We start from the raw sequence: 15,904 nt of genomic DNA, 5'->3' as shown, positions 1-15,904 counted from the left end.
TCTGCGGGATAAATGAATTTAAGTGGGGACTCCAAAGCGGAACGACTCAGGATATCCAGGGAATGATCTCTGCCCCCTTGGCATGTTTATTTATCCATGTTTTTCTTCCTGAAGTTACAAAACTTGGAATATTTTCCTGTCCCCTGCCCATGTCTCGTTCTTCCCCTTGAGCAGAGGGATCGTCAGGGATGTGGATTTATTTTCCATGATATTCCTGGATTTCCACACGCCTCCACGGTTTTCAAACACCTCATTTTGCATTTTGGGGTACAGATATTTAATCAATCCCGTGGCTGCTGTCAGCCAGGGGCTGGTTTGGCTCGGCTCATGGAAATATGGAATTATTGGGATAAAAAAGGACAAAAATTCCTGCAATCCCACATTCCCGTGGGCAGGGACACCTCCCCTCTCCCAGGTTCTTCCTTGGACTCTTGGGATAAACACCAACCCTCACCTCCCCGAGCTTAAAGAATTCTCTAAATCCACCCAAAAAGGTCTTGATTAATCCGATTTTTCGGCCATGATCAAGCAGTGAAATTAAAATTTAAATTGATTTTCAATTAAATCTTGAAATCTCATTTCAGTCTCTCCCGGTGTGCAGGGAGCAGAGCTCCAGCGGGGCACAGCTGCTTTTGGCAGCCCAAGGTGTAACTTTAGTACTTGGAGTATTTTTATTTCTTTATTTTTAAGCACAGCTGCCTCAAATCAGTCCAAATCAAGTGAATTGATTTAATTTTTTTTCCTGATTTTTTAAACTTTTTTTTGTGTTTTTACAGAAATTTTGATAGAGCATCCAATCCTTCACTCTTCTTCCTGATCCTGGAGGAAACTTCTGCTTTTTAACCTGGATTTTCAGGCAGGATTTGTAGGAAATACAGAACTCCAAAATTTTTTAAAAATTGTAATACAAATTCTGAAATAAGAGAACTTTGAAGTAAAAATTCTGAAATAAAACTTTTGAATTGCAGATTCTGAAAATAGAAATTCTGAAAATAGAAATTCTGAAAATAGAAATGCTGAAATAAAAATTCTGAAATAAAAATTCTGAATTGCAGATTCTGAAATAGAAATTCTGAAATAGAAATTCTGAAATAAAAATTCTGAATTGCAGATTCTGAAATAGAAATTCTGAAATAAAAAAATCTGAGCTGAAAGTTCTAAAATAGAAAACTGTGCAATGTAAATTTGAAAACGCAAACTCTGAGATAAAAAACCCCGAGACGCAAATTCTGAAATGCGAATTCAGGAATAAAAACCTCCAAAATAAAAACAGAAGTGAAAATTCTGAAATAAAAATTCAGGAACGCAAATTTTGAAATAAAACCCCTGAAATTTAAATTCTGCAACGCAAATTCTGAAACATGGAATTCTGGAATATAAGATATTTGGGACAATGAGCTCTGGAATTCCCTTTCCATGGAATTTTACCTGTTAGCTGGAATATATTTAACCAGTGATCTTTATTTTTTCTCGTAGAAAAACTTTTATTTCCTGTAAACTGAATATAAAATTGCTCTCGGGTGTTTCCCAGGATTTCCTGTGGAAAGGCAGAGAATTCCAGGCGAATTCCTGGAGCGGCCAGCAGGGAGAGGGCTCGCACAGGGAATCTCGGCTTGTCCCGGCATCCTGAATCGGCGGCCGGGCAAGGAGGGAAAGGAGAGGACTTGGAAATGGATTTTTCATTTCCCGTGCCTTTGGAATTCTGGCATTCCCGGGAAAACGCGGTTTGGCTGCCGGAGCCGCGGCTCCAGCCCCGCCGGGGAACCGCGCTCGGGGCATTCCCAAAGGCGGGATCCGTCCTGCGGGATCCGTGCAGTGAGATCCATGCAACAGGATCCAGCAGCATCCATCCAACGGGATGCAACCAGTGGGATCCATCCGGTGGGATCCATCCAGTGGGATGCATCCCGTGGGATCCATGCAACCGGTTCCATGCAACGGGATCCATCCAATGGGATCCAGCGACATCCATCCAACAGGATCCATCCAGTGGGATCCATCCAGTGGGATCCAACGGGATCCATGCAATGGGATCCATCCCACAGGATCCGTGCAGTGGGATCCATCCAACAGGATCCAGCGGGATCCATGCAACGGGCTCCATCTAGTGGGATTCATCCAGTGGGATCCATCTGGTGCAATCCATCCAATGGGATCCAGTGGGATCCAAGCAACAGGATCCAGCAGGATCCATCCAGTGGGATCCATCCAGCAGGATCCATGCAACAGGAGGATCCAGTGGGGTTCCATTCAGTGGGATTCCATCCAACTGCATCCAGTGGGATCCATCCAGTGAGATCCATCCCGTGGGATCCCATGGTATTCCATCCAATGGGATCCTGTGGGATTCAATCCAATGGGATCCAGCAGGATTCTATCCAGCAGGATTCATCCAGTGGGATCCAATGGGATTCAATAAAATGGAATCCAGCAGGATCCATCCAGTGGGATCCAGAAGGATTCAATGCAATGGGATCCAGCAAGGTCCATCCAGTAGGATCCAGTGGAATTTCATGCAACGGGATCCAGCAGGATTCAATGCAATGGGATCCAGCTGGATCAAATGAAATGGGATCTGGTGGGATTTGCTCCAGTGGGATCCAGCGGGATTCAATGCAATGGGATCCATCTGGATCCATCCAGTGGGATCCGGCGGGATTTGCTCCAGTGGATCCAGGGGGATCCCATCCCATGGGATCCAGCGGGCAGCTGCAGCTGCCTTCCCTCTGGGCTGGCTTTTCCCGGCAGCTCGGCCTCCAGCAGATTTAGCTGGTTGTTTTTTCGGTCGGGTTTCTCTTTTCCATTAGAGCTCATAATTTATTTAGGAATTGCAGTGATTTGGGGTTTTTAAGTGGTTCTGTGGGGAGGGCGGGGCTCTCCTTTCCTTTCAGGAGTGCCAGGATGTCTGAATCCATGGATTCAGCACAGCACCCTTTGGAAAGCAGCTGCAGGGAGCTTTTCCCTGTATCCCTCAAGTATTTTTTGCCATTATTTCTTCCTCTGATAAACTTGTTTTTCATTCTTTAGCTCATGAAAATCCGATTTCCCAGCAGTGAATTTTCCTTATAAATTTCCTGTGGGATTGGGTTTTCTGGATGCTGCAGCATTCCCTATGGGAATGTGTTATCCCAGGCGTGTTCTGCTCCCACTTTTCATCCCAGAAAACATCAGGCCACAGGTGGATTGTCACCAGCCCAATGCAGGGAAAAGTAAAAAATACTAAATCCAGCTTCTTTTCCTGGAAACAAAGTCTGAATCTGAGGATTAATAATTCCTAGGGGATGTTTCATGTGATGGAAAGAGTGGGAATTCCTCTGAAAATGAGGTGTCACCTCTGGAGGGGCCTGGAGCAGCTCGAGCGTGGAGATGTCCATCCAGGAGATCTATTTCAGGGAATTTGGGAGCCTGGAAAACCCAGGATCTGGGGAATTCCTCTTTTTAACAGCTCAGGAAAGTGAGAATTGGAGGGATGGGTGCCATGAGGAGGAGCACATCCCAAATCCAGCGCCAGAGGAAGGATGGGAGGCAGGTGGAGCAAATCCAGGGCAAAATGCAAAGGAAAAGATGTGGGAATTCCGAAATTAAATTGACATTCCCCTTGGATACCTCCTGGCTTACAGGAATCCTCACTCCAAGAGGGATCATTTAGACTTTGTACAATAACTGTCGGATTTTTCCCACCTGATTTGCCCTCCAGGAGAACCTCGGGTAAACCCAGCTGCACCTCATGTGCCTAATCCCAGATTTCGGTGGTTAACAAGGGATTTGATCCTAAAGAATTGTTGCTCCCACCCTATTGTTTCCATCTGCTTGTTGTTTTTTCCATAAAAATCACGCCCTGGAGCAGAGATCAGTAATATTTCTGCCTTGATCCCGCTGCTGCGTAGCTGATGAATTCATGGATTTAGGGCAAATAATCCCGATTTCATTACCAGCAAGTGCTAGAAATAAAAAGGGGCTCCGGACTATTGGTGGAAAAACAAATCCCGGAGTCGTAAGAGAGGATTAAAATTGGAAAGATAAAAAATCTCTCCAGAGAAATGTTCAAAAGCCAGGAGAGTGGTGACAGCTGCTTCCCAGAATCCAGCTCTCCAGCAGCACTTGGGAGCCTTTGGATATGGGAAATAAACGTGGGAAGAGGAGGGGGAGCAGCGTGTGGAGAAATCCCAATAAAACAGCTCTGGATGAGCTGGAATTGCTGCTTTCCCACTTTGGAGCTGCCTGGGATGTGCCCTAAGGAGCCTCCTGAGGCTGAATATGAGTGTGGGGATAAAGCTTAAGGGGAACTGAAACAGTTAATTCCCAAACCCTGGGAAGAGGAGTGGGATAACAGCCACTCCCTGCTCCTGGGAATGGGATCTTCCCCAGCAGGAGGGGAAACAAAGGTGGCTTTTCCAGGGAATATCCAGAGGAGTGGGATAACAGCCACTCCCTTCTCCTGGGCATGGCATCACACCCACAAGCAAGGGAAACAAAAGTGGCTTTTCCAGGGAATATGAAGTGGGATCGAAGAGTCAGAATAAACAGCCTGAGGGGAGATTTTTGGGAATAGCTGTGGATATCAGCTCCACATCCAGGTGTGGCCGCTCCCTCAGGAAGGTGAATTCATAGTGAATAATCCCCTGGGATGGCTTTTTTCCCCCTTATTTCTTCATTTGTTCCCTTCTACTTCTTTTACTGAACGTTATCCCACTTCTGGAGTACATTCCACAGAATCCCAGACTGGTTTGGGAACAAACCTGAAATCCCATCCCATGGAACATGGCAGGGATGTCATGTTCCACTGTCCCAGGCTGCTCCAAGCCCCATCCAGCCTGGCTTGGACACTGCCAGGGATCCAGGGGCAGCCCCAGCTGCTCTGGGAATTCCAGCCCAGCCAGGAATTCCCAATTCCCAATCTCCCAGCCATCCCTGCCCTCTGGCAGTGGGAGCCATTCCCTGGCTCCTGTCCCTCCATCCCTTGTCCCCAGTCCCTCTCCAGCTCTCCTGGAGCCCTTCAGGCCCTGCCAGGTCACCTTTAGGTCACCTCTGAGCTCCTCTCCTCCAGGCCGAGTTCCTGAGGAAGTTTTCAATTCATTAACCGTGTTTAAAGGCATGGGATATAATTGGATTTTTTAATTTGGATGCCAAATGCAATTACAGCACGTCGTGTTTTCATCCTGGCAGTGCCCGTGAGCTGACTTTGGAAAGGGACAGGAGCCAGGGAATGGCTCCCACTGCCAGAGGGCAGGGATGGGTGGGATGTTGGGAATTGGGAATTCCTGGCTGGGCTGCAATTCCCAGAGCAGCTCTGACTGCCCTGGATCCCTGGAGTTGTCCCAGGCCAGGCTGGAGCAGCCTGGGACAGTGGGAATGTCCAACACAAAACTGGAATATTTATCTTCCACACAGCAGAATTCCAAACTCAAATTCCAATTTTCTGATTTCCTTGATATTATTTTCATGCTGGTTCGGAGATGCAGGGAAAAGCAGACAAAACCAATTTACAATTAAAATGTGATGAAATACAGTAATTTTTCCTCACTTCTCCTGTTTAACTTCCACCTGATACAAATCAGCAATTTTGGGTTCCTATATTCGAACCCTTGGGCTCGGTGATATTTGTACAGCTCTGTTTTATTTTCTAACCCCGCAGGTACTGAGTTATTTAAGAATTTTTATTGGATTCGGTGAAAACAGGATTGCTTTTCTATCTGATTTTAGGAGTTTCTCTTCCCTATGGTTTTTATAAATCCTGCAGTTATAATTCCACGCCAGACATTTGCAGCCAGGAGTAAACTCCAAAATTAATTGCACCAAGGATACAAAAGGGTTTGAACAAACAGACAAAGACTAAAATTGCTGCTGTGTTATTGTGCAATTAAATTTTCTATATTTTAGCATTGTTTAGAATTTAGTTGCAGATTTAAAGACTAAATAATTGCAGAAGGAAATGTAAGGAGAAGTTTTCTCCTTACAAACGATACAAACCCACTTTTCCTGCAGTGTTTTTCCCAGGAAAATCAAGTCTCCAGTCGTATGTGGAATTTCATTTGTCTCACTTAATTTCCTTCATAGAAATCACGAGGGAAAAAAATGTGGCTCTGAGAAATAGAAACCAGTTGTGCGTCAGGATTAAATTGAGGAGGAACATTCCCTGTAAGAAATGCAGGATTTTAAGGAATTATGTATCCAGGGATGCCTGAGGATGAGCCATTCTCTTAGAAACCACAGCTGCGGTGGCAGCAGGTGCTTGTGTGACTGACAGCCCCTATTAAAAATGTATAAAAATACGTTTTAATTGGCCTCAAAATGTGTTTTATTCAAGCAGGTGCTGTCTGTGGGAGAGCTCAGCGGGTTCTCAAAGCAGGCCTGTCCCCTTCCTCCTCCAGCTGTTGGTGTCAAAACACCAGGAAAACAAAATTCCTGCTCTGCTTTCAAGTGTCTTCACCCCCAGGATTTGAGAAATTTCAAATAAATGCATTTAAAAGCCAAAGTGAGTCTGCAGAGCCTGGTTGGGTCGTTGAAATAATTCAATAAAATTGAATTTGCAGCTCAGCTGTTGGCACCCAGCAGGGCAGAGCTGAGGGGTGGAGTGAGGATGGAGCTGGAATTTCTCCACCTGGGATGCAGCTGGAATTTTTCCGCTGTGTGCCAGGGATGGGTGGGGAATTCCTCCATCTGCACGTCTGGAAGTGCAAAGCTGGAGCTTCCCAACAGAGAATCCCAGGATCCCTGAGGCTGGAAAAGCCCTCCAAGGTCATGGAATCCCATCAGCTGTGCCCCATGCCCACCCTGTCCCCGCCCAGAGCCCCGAGTGCCACCTCCAGAATTCCTGGGACACCTCCAGGGATGGGCACTGCAACCCTCCCTGGGCAGTGCCAATCCCTGAGCCCCTTTCCATGGGGAAATTCCTGCTGGTCCCACCCTGAGCTCCCCTGGGCCAGCCTGAGGCCGTTCCCTCTGCTCCTGTCCCATTCCCTGGGATGATCCCAAATCCCCCCGGCTGTCCCCTCCTGGCAGGGAATTCCAGAGAGGGAAAAGATCCCTGGGGATCCTCCTTGGCTCCAGGCTGAGCCCCTTCCCAGCTCCCTCAGGGATTCTCCATTCCCTTCCCAGCTCCCTCAGGGATTCTCCATTCCCTTCCCAGCTCCCTCAGGGATTCTCCATTCCCTTCCCAGCTCCCTCAGGGATTCTCCATTCCCTTCCCAGCTCCCTCAGGAATTCTCCAGCCCCTCTCCAGCTCCCTCAGGAATTCTCCATTCCCTTCCCAGCTCCCTCAGGAATTCTCCATTCCCTTCCCAGCTCCCTCAGGAATTCTCTGTTCCCTTCCCAGCTCCGATCCCTTCCCTGGACACTCTCCCACCCCTCAGGGTCCCTGTTGTCCTGAGGGTCCCAGAGCTGTCCCCAGCCCTGGAGGAGCTTCCCAAGGTGCAGATCCCAGCCTGTTCCTGATGGACAAAGCCCTCCCTGACCCAGACTTGCCCCTTTTCCACGGGCAGGATCAGGTTTTCCCGGGAGCTTTCCGATTTCTCTCAGCACTCCTGGCTGGAAGCACAGGGCGAGGGCAGTGCCTGAGATCCAATTCCGTGCCACTGAAGGAGTGTTGAGAGTTGCCACCGTTGTGCTCGGGTGGCCTCATCCCTTCTCCTTCTTTTTTTCCTCCTGTGTGGATTGCAATCTGACCTTCCAGCCCTCGTCATTCCCTGCAGCTCCATCCCCCGGATGGCTCCCAAAAAACTTCACCCTGAGGAGCTGATTCACCATTTCTTCATTCCAGTGTGTGAGTCCCGGAGCACACCCAGCATCCTCAGGGAATTTTTATTTTTCTTTTCTTTTCTTTTTTTTTTTTTTTTTTTTTTGAAAGTTTATTTTTAGCTTTCCCAAATAATTCCCAGATTTGGATTAAATTTCCCTCCGTGGAGCAATTTCGGGCCGTCGGTTTGTGCTCAGCGTCTGTCACTGCCACTGGTGACCTACAAAAGGCGGGTGATGATATCCCAAGGATGAATTATTCAGCTGCTCTCGCACTCTGGAGATCCAGGAGAGGCTCTGGAAATCCACCCTGAGCCTTTGATCCCGTCCTTCCTCCCCTTCTGCCACCTGGCCTCCGCTGCCTTTGGAGAAAGGGCTGCTGGAGGGGGGTGAGACCATGGAGGAGGAGGAGGAGGAGGAGGAGGAGGGACAGAGAGGTGAAAAAGTGATTTAAGGAATGATGCTTGAGGATCAAATCGTGGAATTGTTCAGTTGGCAGCATCCTCTGAGATCTCTGAGTCCCAGTGCCACATCCACGGGGCTGGGAATTCCCTGCAGGGATGGGGATTCCACCTGAGCCCCTTTCCAGGAAGGAATTTCCCCAAAACCCACCCTGAGCTCCCCTGGGCCAGCCTGAGGCCATTCCCTCTGCTCCTGTCCCATTCCCTGGGATGATCCCAAATCCCCCCGGCTGTCCCCTCCTGGCAGGGAATTCCAGAGAGGGAAAAGATCCCTGGGGATCCTCCTTGGCTCCAGGCTGAGCCCCTTCCCAGCTCCCTCAGGAATTCTCCATTCCCTTCCCAGCTCCCTCAGGGATTCTCCATTCCCTTCCCAGCTCCTTCAGGAATTCTCCATTCCCTTCCCAGCTCCCTTAGGGATTCTCCATTCCCTTCCCAGCTCCCTCAGGAATTCCTCATTCCCTTCCCAGCTCCATTGCTGCACTCAGAGTTTCTGCTCGCTTCTTGGATTACAATGGGTCTTGGAAAAAGGGAATTTTGGAAAGGAATAAAAGAAGAACAATGGAAAAAGGGAAAACAGCAGCACTGTATTGATAAGTGCAGGTTTCCATAAATCATAAAAACTAAATTCTGTATAATCTGCTGCCATAACTCCATGGGCTGGGATTAAACTTGACACTTCGTTGTCAGTCAGTGATAGACCCTGTGGAAAGAACCAAGTGTAGGAGCAAAAAAATTGATTTTCCAGGAGAATATTCCTCTTAAACAGTTATCTGTAATGTACAATTCCTTTAGGTTTTATCAGATTCCTAAAACTCACCTTGAGTTTTTTTTTTTCCTCTTGGATGCAGGACCTCTGGCCTGGTTTAATTCCCTTTTTTGGGGTGAATTTCTGGAAAGCTGCAGTTTAAGCAAACTCTATTTTAGTTAATTTATTCATCAACACAACTCTGCAAACGAGCTGAGAATTCCGTGTTCCTTCAGCTTTTCCAAGGGGTGGCCCCTATTCCTGCTTTCAGCTGTGAAATTTAGAGGTTTATTTAGAAGCACTGAGTTATATTTTAGGCAATAAAGGAAATGCCAGGTGGTTCCAGAGCAAAATCCTGAATAAAAGGAGAAAATTGGGAAAAGCAGTGCTGGGGAGAGATGGAAATCTTACCCTGCTCCCAACAGGTGGATACAGGTGCACAGCAGCAGGAAAACCTTTGGCTTTTGGGAGAAAATAAATGGAATTGATACTCTTGGTGCAATGATCCAGGGGCTGGAGCCAGCCTGGGAGAGCTGGGAATGTTCCCCTGGAGAAGGGAAGGATCCAGGCAGAGCTCAGAGCCCCGGGAATGTTCCCCTGGAGAAGGGAAGGATCCAGGCAGAGCTCAGAGCCCCGGGAATGTTCCCCTGGAGAAGGGAAGGATCCAGGCAGAGCTCAGAGCCCCGGGAATGTTCCCCTGGAGAAGGGAAGGATCCAGGCAGAGCTCAGAGCCCCGGGAATGTTCCCCTGGAGAAGGGAAGGATCCAGGCAGAGCTCAGAGCCCCGGGAATGTTCCCCTGGAGAAGGGAAGGATCCAGGCAGAGCTCAGAGCCCCGGGAATGTTCCCCTGGAGAAGGGAAGGATCCAGGCAGAGCTCAGAGCCCCGGGAATGTTCCCCTGGAGAAGGGAAGGATCCAGGCAGAGCTCAGAGCCCCGGGAATGTTCCCCTGGAGAAGGGAAGGATCCAGGCAGAGCTCAGAGCCCCTGGCAGGGCCTGAAGGGCTCCAGGAGAGCTGGAGAGGGACTGGGGACAAGGATGGAGGGACAGGAGCCAGGGAATGGCTCCCACTGCCAGGGGGCAGGGATGGGTGGGAGATTGGGAATTCCTGGCTGGGCTGGAATTCCCAGAGCAGCTGGGGCTTCCCTGGATCCCTGGCAGTGCCCAAGGCCAGGCTGGAGCAGCCTGGGACAGTGGGAGGTGTTGGGGGCAGACATGGATGATCTTTAAGTTCCCTTTCCACCCAAAAATCCAGGATTCTGGGATGATTCAAGGAACTCATGGCAAAAAGCAGCTAAAAAATCCCTTTGAAATCCTTCTTCCTTATCTCTTTAACGCCAGCTCAGCCCGAGTTCCATTGTGAGGCTGCAATGACTGAAAACCCTTTTTCCTCACCAGTTAAAATGCAATTTGCCGAGTCTTTTGTGCTTTTGGTCTAAATAAATAGAAACTTCTCTTGTTCTGGCCTTTCATCTGCATAAATTACCATAATTAATGTGCAAAGTGATTCATCTGAGCCACAGGCATTTCATAAATCGGACTCCTGATGTTTTACACCAACGTTGCTTTGTGTTGGAATTATGTGTAGAGAATAAAAGATGCCCTGAGAGCTGCTCTGCACCTCGGAATATCTCCCTGGGAATGAGGTGGAATTAATGGGCACAACAGGAGCTGCTGCTCCTGGGGGTCTGCTGGGTTTGGAAAAGCCTGGATGGGAGAGAAAAAACAGAAAACAAGGGGCAGTGTCTCCAACTTTTCTTGGGAAATAACAAAGGGAAATGTTTGGGTTTGTTTCTCTTTGGTCCTGACAGGTGCCCCACAAAAATCTCTTTCTTTGCCAAGGGCATCCAGAGGTTCAGGATTGTGCCTTTTTCCAGCTGGGAGCTTCCTGCCCTCGGGCTCCCCTGGAATCCGGGGAGAGCCTCAGCAGGGGCACCCAGAGCCTGATTCCAAACGTGGGTGCTGCCACTGGGGCAGGACAATCCCCGGATCCTCTGCTCCCACCGCACCCCACGGCACACAGGGATCACGAATCCTGGAATATTTCCCCAGGGTGCAGCACTGGGAGGATCGCGGAAGCACAAAATCATAAAATCATGGGATGGTTTGGGTGGGAAGGGACCTTCGAGATTTCCTAATCCCCCCTGCCACGGCAGGGACACCTCCCACCATCCCAGGCTGCTCCAAGCCCCAATGTCCAGCCTGGCTGGGATCCAGGGGCACAGCTTCTCTGGGAATTCCAGCCCAGCCAGGAATTCCTTCCCCATATCCCAGCCAACCCTCGTTTAGTGCAGCAGGAGCAAAGCCCAGCTCCTGTGAGTTCAGCCTGGCAAAGCCCAGCTCCTGTGAGTTCAGCCTGGCAAAGCCCAGCTCCCACTTTGCAGCCCGGAGCTCAGCACAGCCCCGGCTCTGCTGGTGCCCAGAAGCTCGGGAGATCCATCAGGAAAAGCCTGAGGATCTCGGGATGCCTCGTTTCCATCAGGAATGATCCCTGCAGCTAATTGAGGGCTGCTCATCCCGATTGTTCTCCGCAGGGATGAGCAGCCCCGAGGATCCCCTTCCATCAGCGGGATGAGTGGCAGCCTTTATCGAGGCTGCCGCAGCGCGGGCAGAAGATTTATTGGGGAGCAATAAATCCAGGATCAGGCTTGGCTACAGCTCTTGGAAAAGGGAAGCTGGATCTGGGTTTTCATTTCCGTTAGCTCAGTTCTAAATGAGAGAGAGGAAATGAAAATTGAAATTAAAGTCAATTTTAGTTAGCTCAGTTCTAAATGAGAGAGAGAGGAAATGAAAATGAAAATAATGAAAATGAAAATGAAAATGAAAATGAAAATGAAAATGAAAATGAAAATGAAAATAATGAAAACGAAAATGAAAAATTGAAATTAAAGTCAATTTTAGTTAGCTCAGTTCTAAATGAGAGAGAGAGGAAATGAAAATGAAAATAATGAAAATGAAAATGAAAATGAAAATGAAAATGAAAATGAAAAATTGAAATTAAAGTCAATTTTAGTTAGCTCAGTTCTAAATGAGAGAGAGAGGAAATGAAAATGAAAATAATGAAAATGAAAATGAAAATGAAAATGAAAATGAAAATGAAAATGAAAATGAAAATGAAAATGAAAATGAAAATTGAAAATTGAAATTAAAGTCAAAATTAAAACTAAAATTAAAATGAAATTAACATTACAATTCAAACAAAAATGAGAATGAGAACGGAAATGAAAATAAAAATGAAAATTTGTTGGACAGGGCTTGGAGCAATCTGGGACAGTGGAAGGTGGCCCTTGGTTGGAATGGGATGGATTTTTAGGTCCCTTCCAACCTAAACCAGTCTGAAATTCCAGGAAAAAAAGTCCTAAAATTGAATTCTCCTGGAAGTTTCACGTGCTACCAACCTAAAGTGTAGCTTCATTAAAAGGAGTGACTAATTAGAGTTCTGATTTTACCTAATTATTGCTGGATTTTTATATTTTAATACTTTAAAAATTCCAGTGAGTTCCTTCCACGGTTCTCCCATCCCTGAGGGAATCTCTTGTCCATTCCATGCTGGGATGGGATTAAAATTAAAACTAAAACGGAAATGAAAATTAAAATGAATCCTTATTAAAATGATCCTTAAACACTGATGAAAGTGGGAGAAAGTGGCCCCGAGCATCCTGACGGGATTTTTGTAGGAAAAGTTGGGAATTTTCTGGAGCAGATGCTGCTGGGGCTCTTTCCACACCTGGTGCCTCAGTGGCAGTCACCGGCTGGGATCCGGTTCTCCCAGAAATCCACATTTATTTGGATTTCCTCACGGAAACGAATCATTTTGCAGTGGGAATGGATTGTCGAGTTCCCCATGGATTTGTTTTCCGACAGATCCAGCGTGAGCTGGTGCAGTTACTGAGGCATGAAGGTGACCGCATCCCATCAAACCATAAAACGGTGGAATTATGAGGTGGGAAAAGCCCTCCAAGGTCACCGAGTCCAACCTGTGACCGATCCCAACCAGCCCAGTGCCACACCCTGGAATTCCCAAATTTCTGGCATCCCTCTGCTGCCTTCAGCCTCCGGGTGCTTGAGGGCTTTGGAGCTGGATGGGGAATTCGGAATTCTGGGAATCTCCACCCACTGGAGCAGGCCAGAGTCGGGAAATACCCAAATCCAGACTTGTGGTAGATGGGAAAGGAGGAATTCCCACATCCCAGAGAATCTGGGGTGGAGTGTGTGTTTTGTTGGGAATGTTGGGCCTGATTTCATTGGGAAAGAGGACTCTGCACCTTGGAGAACGCTGGGATTCAGTCTCCAAGGAAGTTTCATTTCTGTGGACTGCAGCTGTGGGAGAAGGATCCTGGAGAAGGTTCCCAGGTCCCTGCACATCCTGATGCTCTTGGAAAACGGCTCCGTCAGCAGAATTGTGGGATTCTCTGGAGCATAAATGGGTGCTTGGGTGACCCAGCAGGGATCCAGCTCCGTGCTTCCCTGGATTTGCCATCCTCGGAGCAGCTCCAAGGACACGGGTGGGAAAGGATTGGGGTGCTCCTGGCAGAACTCATCCCACCACCCTCCTTACTTTTCCTCTTCCCTCACACACGTTTCCCATCTCCTCCCAAGCTCTCGGGAAGACTCTGGGTGTGGAAAAGGTGGATGGGGAGCATCCCATCCTCAGGAATTCCAAGGAATGGGCTGGAGGCTCTGTGCCCACGCTGCTCTCAGACCTGTTGGGGATTCAGGCCGAGCTGCCAACGGAGCAGGGACAAATGCAGGATAATCCCGGCGCTGATGAATATCCAGGAATATCCCTCCCAAAGGGGTTTAGCCACAAATTAGGAGCCTCTGCTACCAAGTGAGAGCACTCCCAGCCAAATCTGGGCTTTATTGGAAGATTATCCAAAGAATCCAACGGATTCTCCCTGGCCTGTGGTTAACAGTTCACGTCTGGAGCGGCGGTGGCGCCCGGAGAGCGGGGCTGGGAGTGGAGCACCCCTTTCTGGGCATTGTGGTTTTTTTGGGATACCCCAAATAAATCCCTGATTTCAGCCAGGAACAGCCATTCCAGCCAAGCTCAAGGACAGCGGCAGCATTTGGGCCGGGTTTCCTGGCACCTTTTCACACGCAGCAGCTCAGGCAGCAGAACATCTGCGGCTCCTTCTGCCCCTGCTGCTCCACTTGCCACCCTCAGCCTGGCACAAAGGAACATTTGGAGCCGTCCTCCGAGTTTTTCTCAGCTTTAGGAGCAGGGAAGTAACAAAAATCCCGGCAGGTGCCAACTTAATTGGAGGATTCGTGCATCTGATGGAGAGGAAGGTGGGACAACAAACCCTGAGCTCTCCACACCCCTGGGATCTCCACATTCCTCTGTGGAACCTGGGGTTGGTGGGGATGAGCCCACAGCTGCTCTCCTCCATCCCCAGGGAATTTTAAAGCAATCTAAAATGTTGGATTTACGGGAGAGCCTCAATGCTGCTTTTTATTCCGGCGGCAAGGAAGGACAAGCCCAGCAGGGAAGTGACCTCTGTCACTTCCACACTGAGTCAGAACCCTTCCCTGATGGGAAATTCTTGGAATTATATCCACCAAGTGCAGTCTGGCCGGAGGTCACGTGGCTGAACTCCAAGGATTTTGGCTAATAGGGTGTGGATGCCCTAAGAAAGTTTTTGAGGAATGTTTGTGGGCACTTCCAGGTTCTCCTGTCGGATAATTCCAGCCTGGCCTGAGGTTGTAGGCTCAAATATTCCCAGATGGACATTGGGAAAACTGATGGTTTGCCCAAGGTGGGAATTGATCATTCTGGGATGGAATTTTGCTTCCAGCCATGGTGGCAGGACCATGGAATTATTTGGGTTGGAAAAGACCAGTCCGACCCAGCACCACCACGGTCACCACTGCCCCTTGTCCCCGAGTGCCACATCCACAGGTTTTGAACAATTCCAGGGATGGGGAATCCACCCCTGTCCTGGGCAGCTGTGCCAGAGCTGGAAAACCCTTTCCATGAGGGAATAGTGCCAATATCCACTAAACCTCGCACAGCCTGGGGCCGTTCCCTCTCCTCCTGTCCCTGCTCCCGGGGAGCAGAGCCCGACCCTGTCAGGGAATTACGGAATGAGAGGCTCCTTCCTGATCCCCCTTTTTTCTAGGATAAACTCTGCAGTTCCCTCGGGACAGATCAAATCCAGCAGAGCCCAGGCATGTTCCCATTCCCATACAGAGAATTCCCTGGAATTCCCACTGTGCCAGCACCCAGGAGCTGTATCCCAAACCAAGGTCCTGTGTGAGAACCCCGGGCTGGGTCTGGGGTCTCTGGTGCTGGAAAAGTCTCTCCTCCAGCCCGAGCTTCCAAAGAAAGACTCAGTATTCTTCTGTTGTCTGGTCTCAAGGCAGTTTATTGCAAGTTATCTAAAAGATTTTCTTCTGGGGCTGCTGTGGTTTGCTCAGAGCTCAGGCAGAGGCACACACACACCCTGACATCCTCTCTGACCCCGACTGCTTCTTCTCTCCCACCCAGGGCTGCTGCTGTCTTTGATATGGTACATTACGTGTTACATGTTACAGTTTTTCCCAATGCCTATTACCTATATTAAATGGTGCTTTTCTATCTTTTATATGTACATTACGTGTGACATGGTTACAGTTTTCCCAATGCCTATCACCTATATTAAAAGGGGATTTTCTATCTTTTATATGGTACATTACGTGTTACATGTTTACAGTTTTCCCCAATGCCTATTACCTATATTAAATGGTGCTTTTCTATCTTTTATATGGTACATTACGTGTTACATGTTCACAGTTTTTCCCAATGCCCATTACCTATATTAAATGGTGATTTTCTACTCTAAACCAATCTGTGAGTGCCAACATCACCAAGAACATGGAGGTGAGGAAGAAGAAGGAGGAAGAACAGGGTCAGCCCACTTTCCTCCATCTTAGAACTTCTGACCCCCATGTACAAAACTAAAACCCCCCTGGACAGGTGCTAAA

At 48.4% G+C, this 15,904-nt stretch overlaps 1 long non-coding RNA gene across 1 annotated transcript; it reads left to right on the top strand.

The window, feature by feature from the left end:
• LOC144246645 (uncharacterized) lies at positions 1 to 1,049 on the top strand. Its single transcript, XR_013340308.1, has 2 exons — positions 1 to 80; positions 777 to 1,049. It is a non-coding gene; the product is annotated as an uncharacterized LOC144246645 (long non-coding RNA).
• The last annotated feature ends 14,855 nt before the right edge of the window (positions 1,050 to 15,904 follow it).

Source organism: Lonchura striata, chromosome 8 (assembly GCF_046129695.1).
Source record: "Lonchura striata isolate bLonStr1 chromosome 8, bLonStr1.mat, whole genome shotgun sequence".
NCBI lineage: Eukaryota > Metazoa > Chordata > Aves > Passeriformes > Estrildidae > Lonchura > Lonchura striata.
The sequence above is the reverse complement of the archived record's forward strand: the minus strand, read 5'-3'. Positions and strand labels throughout refer to the sequence as shown.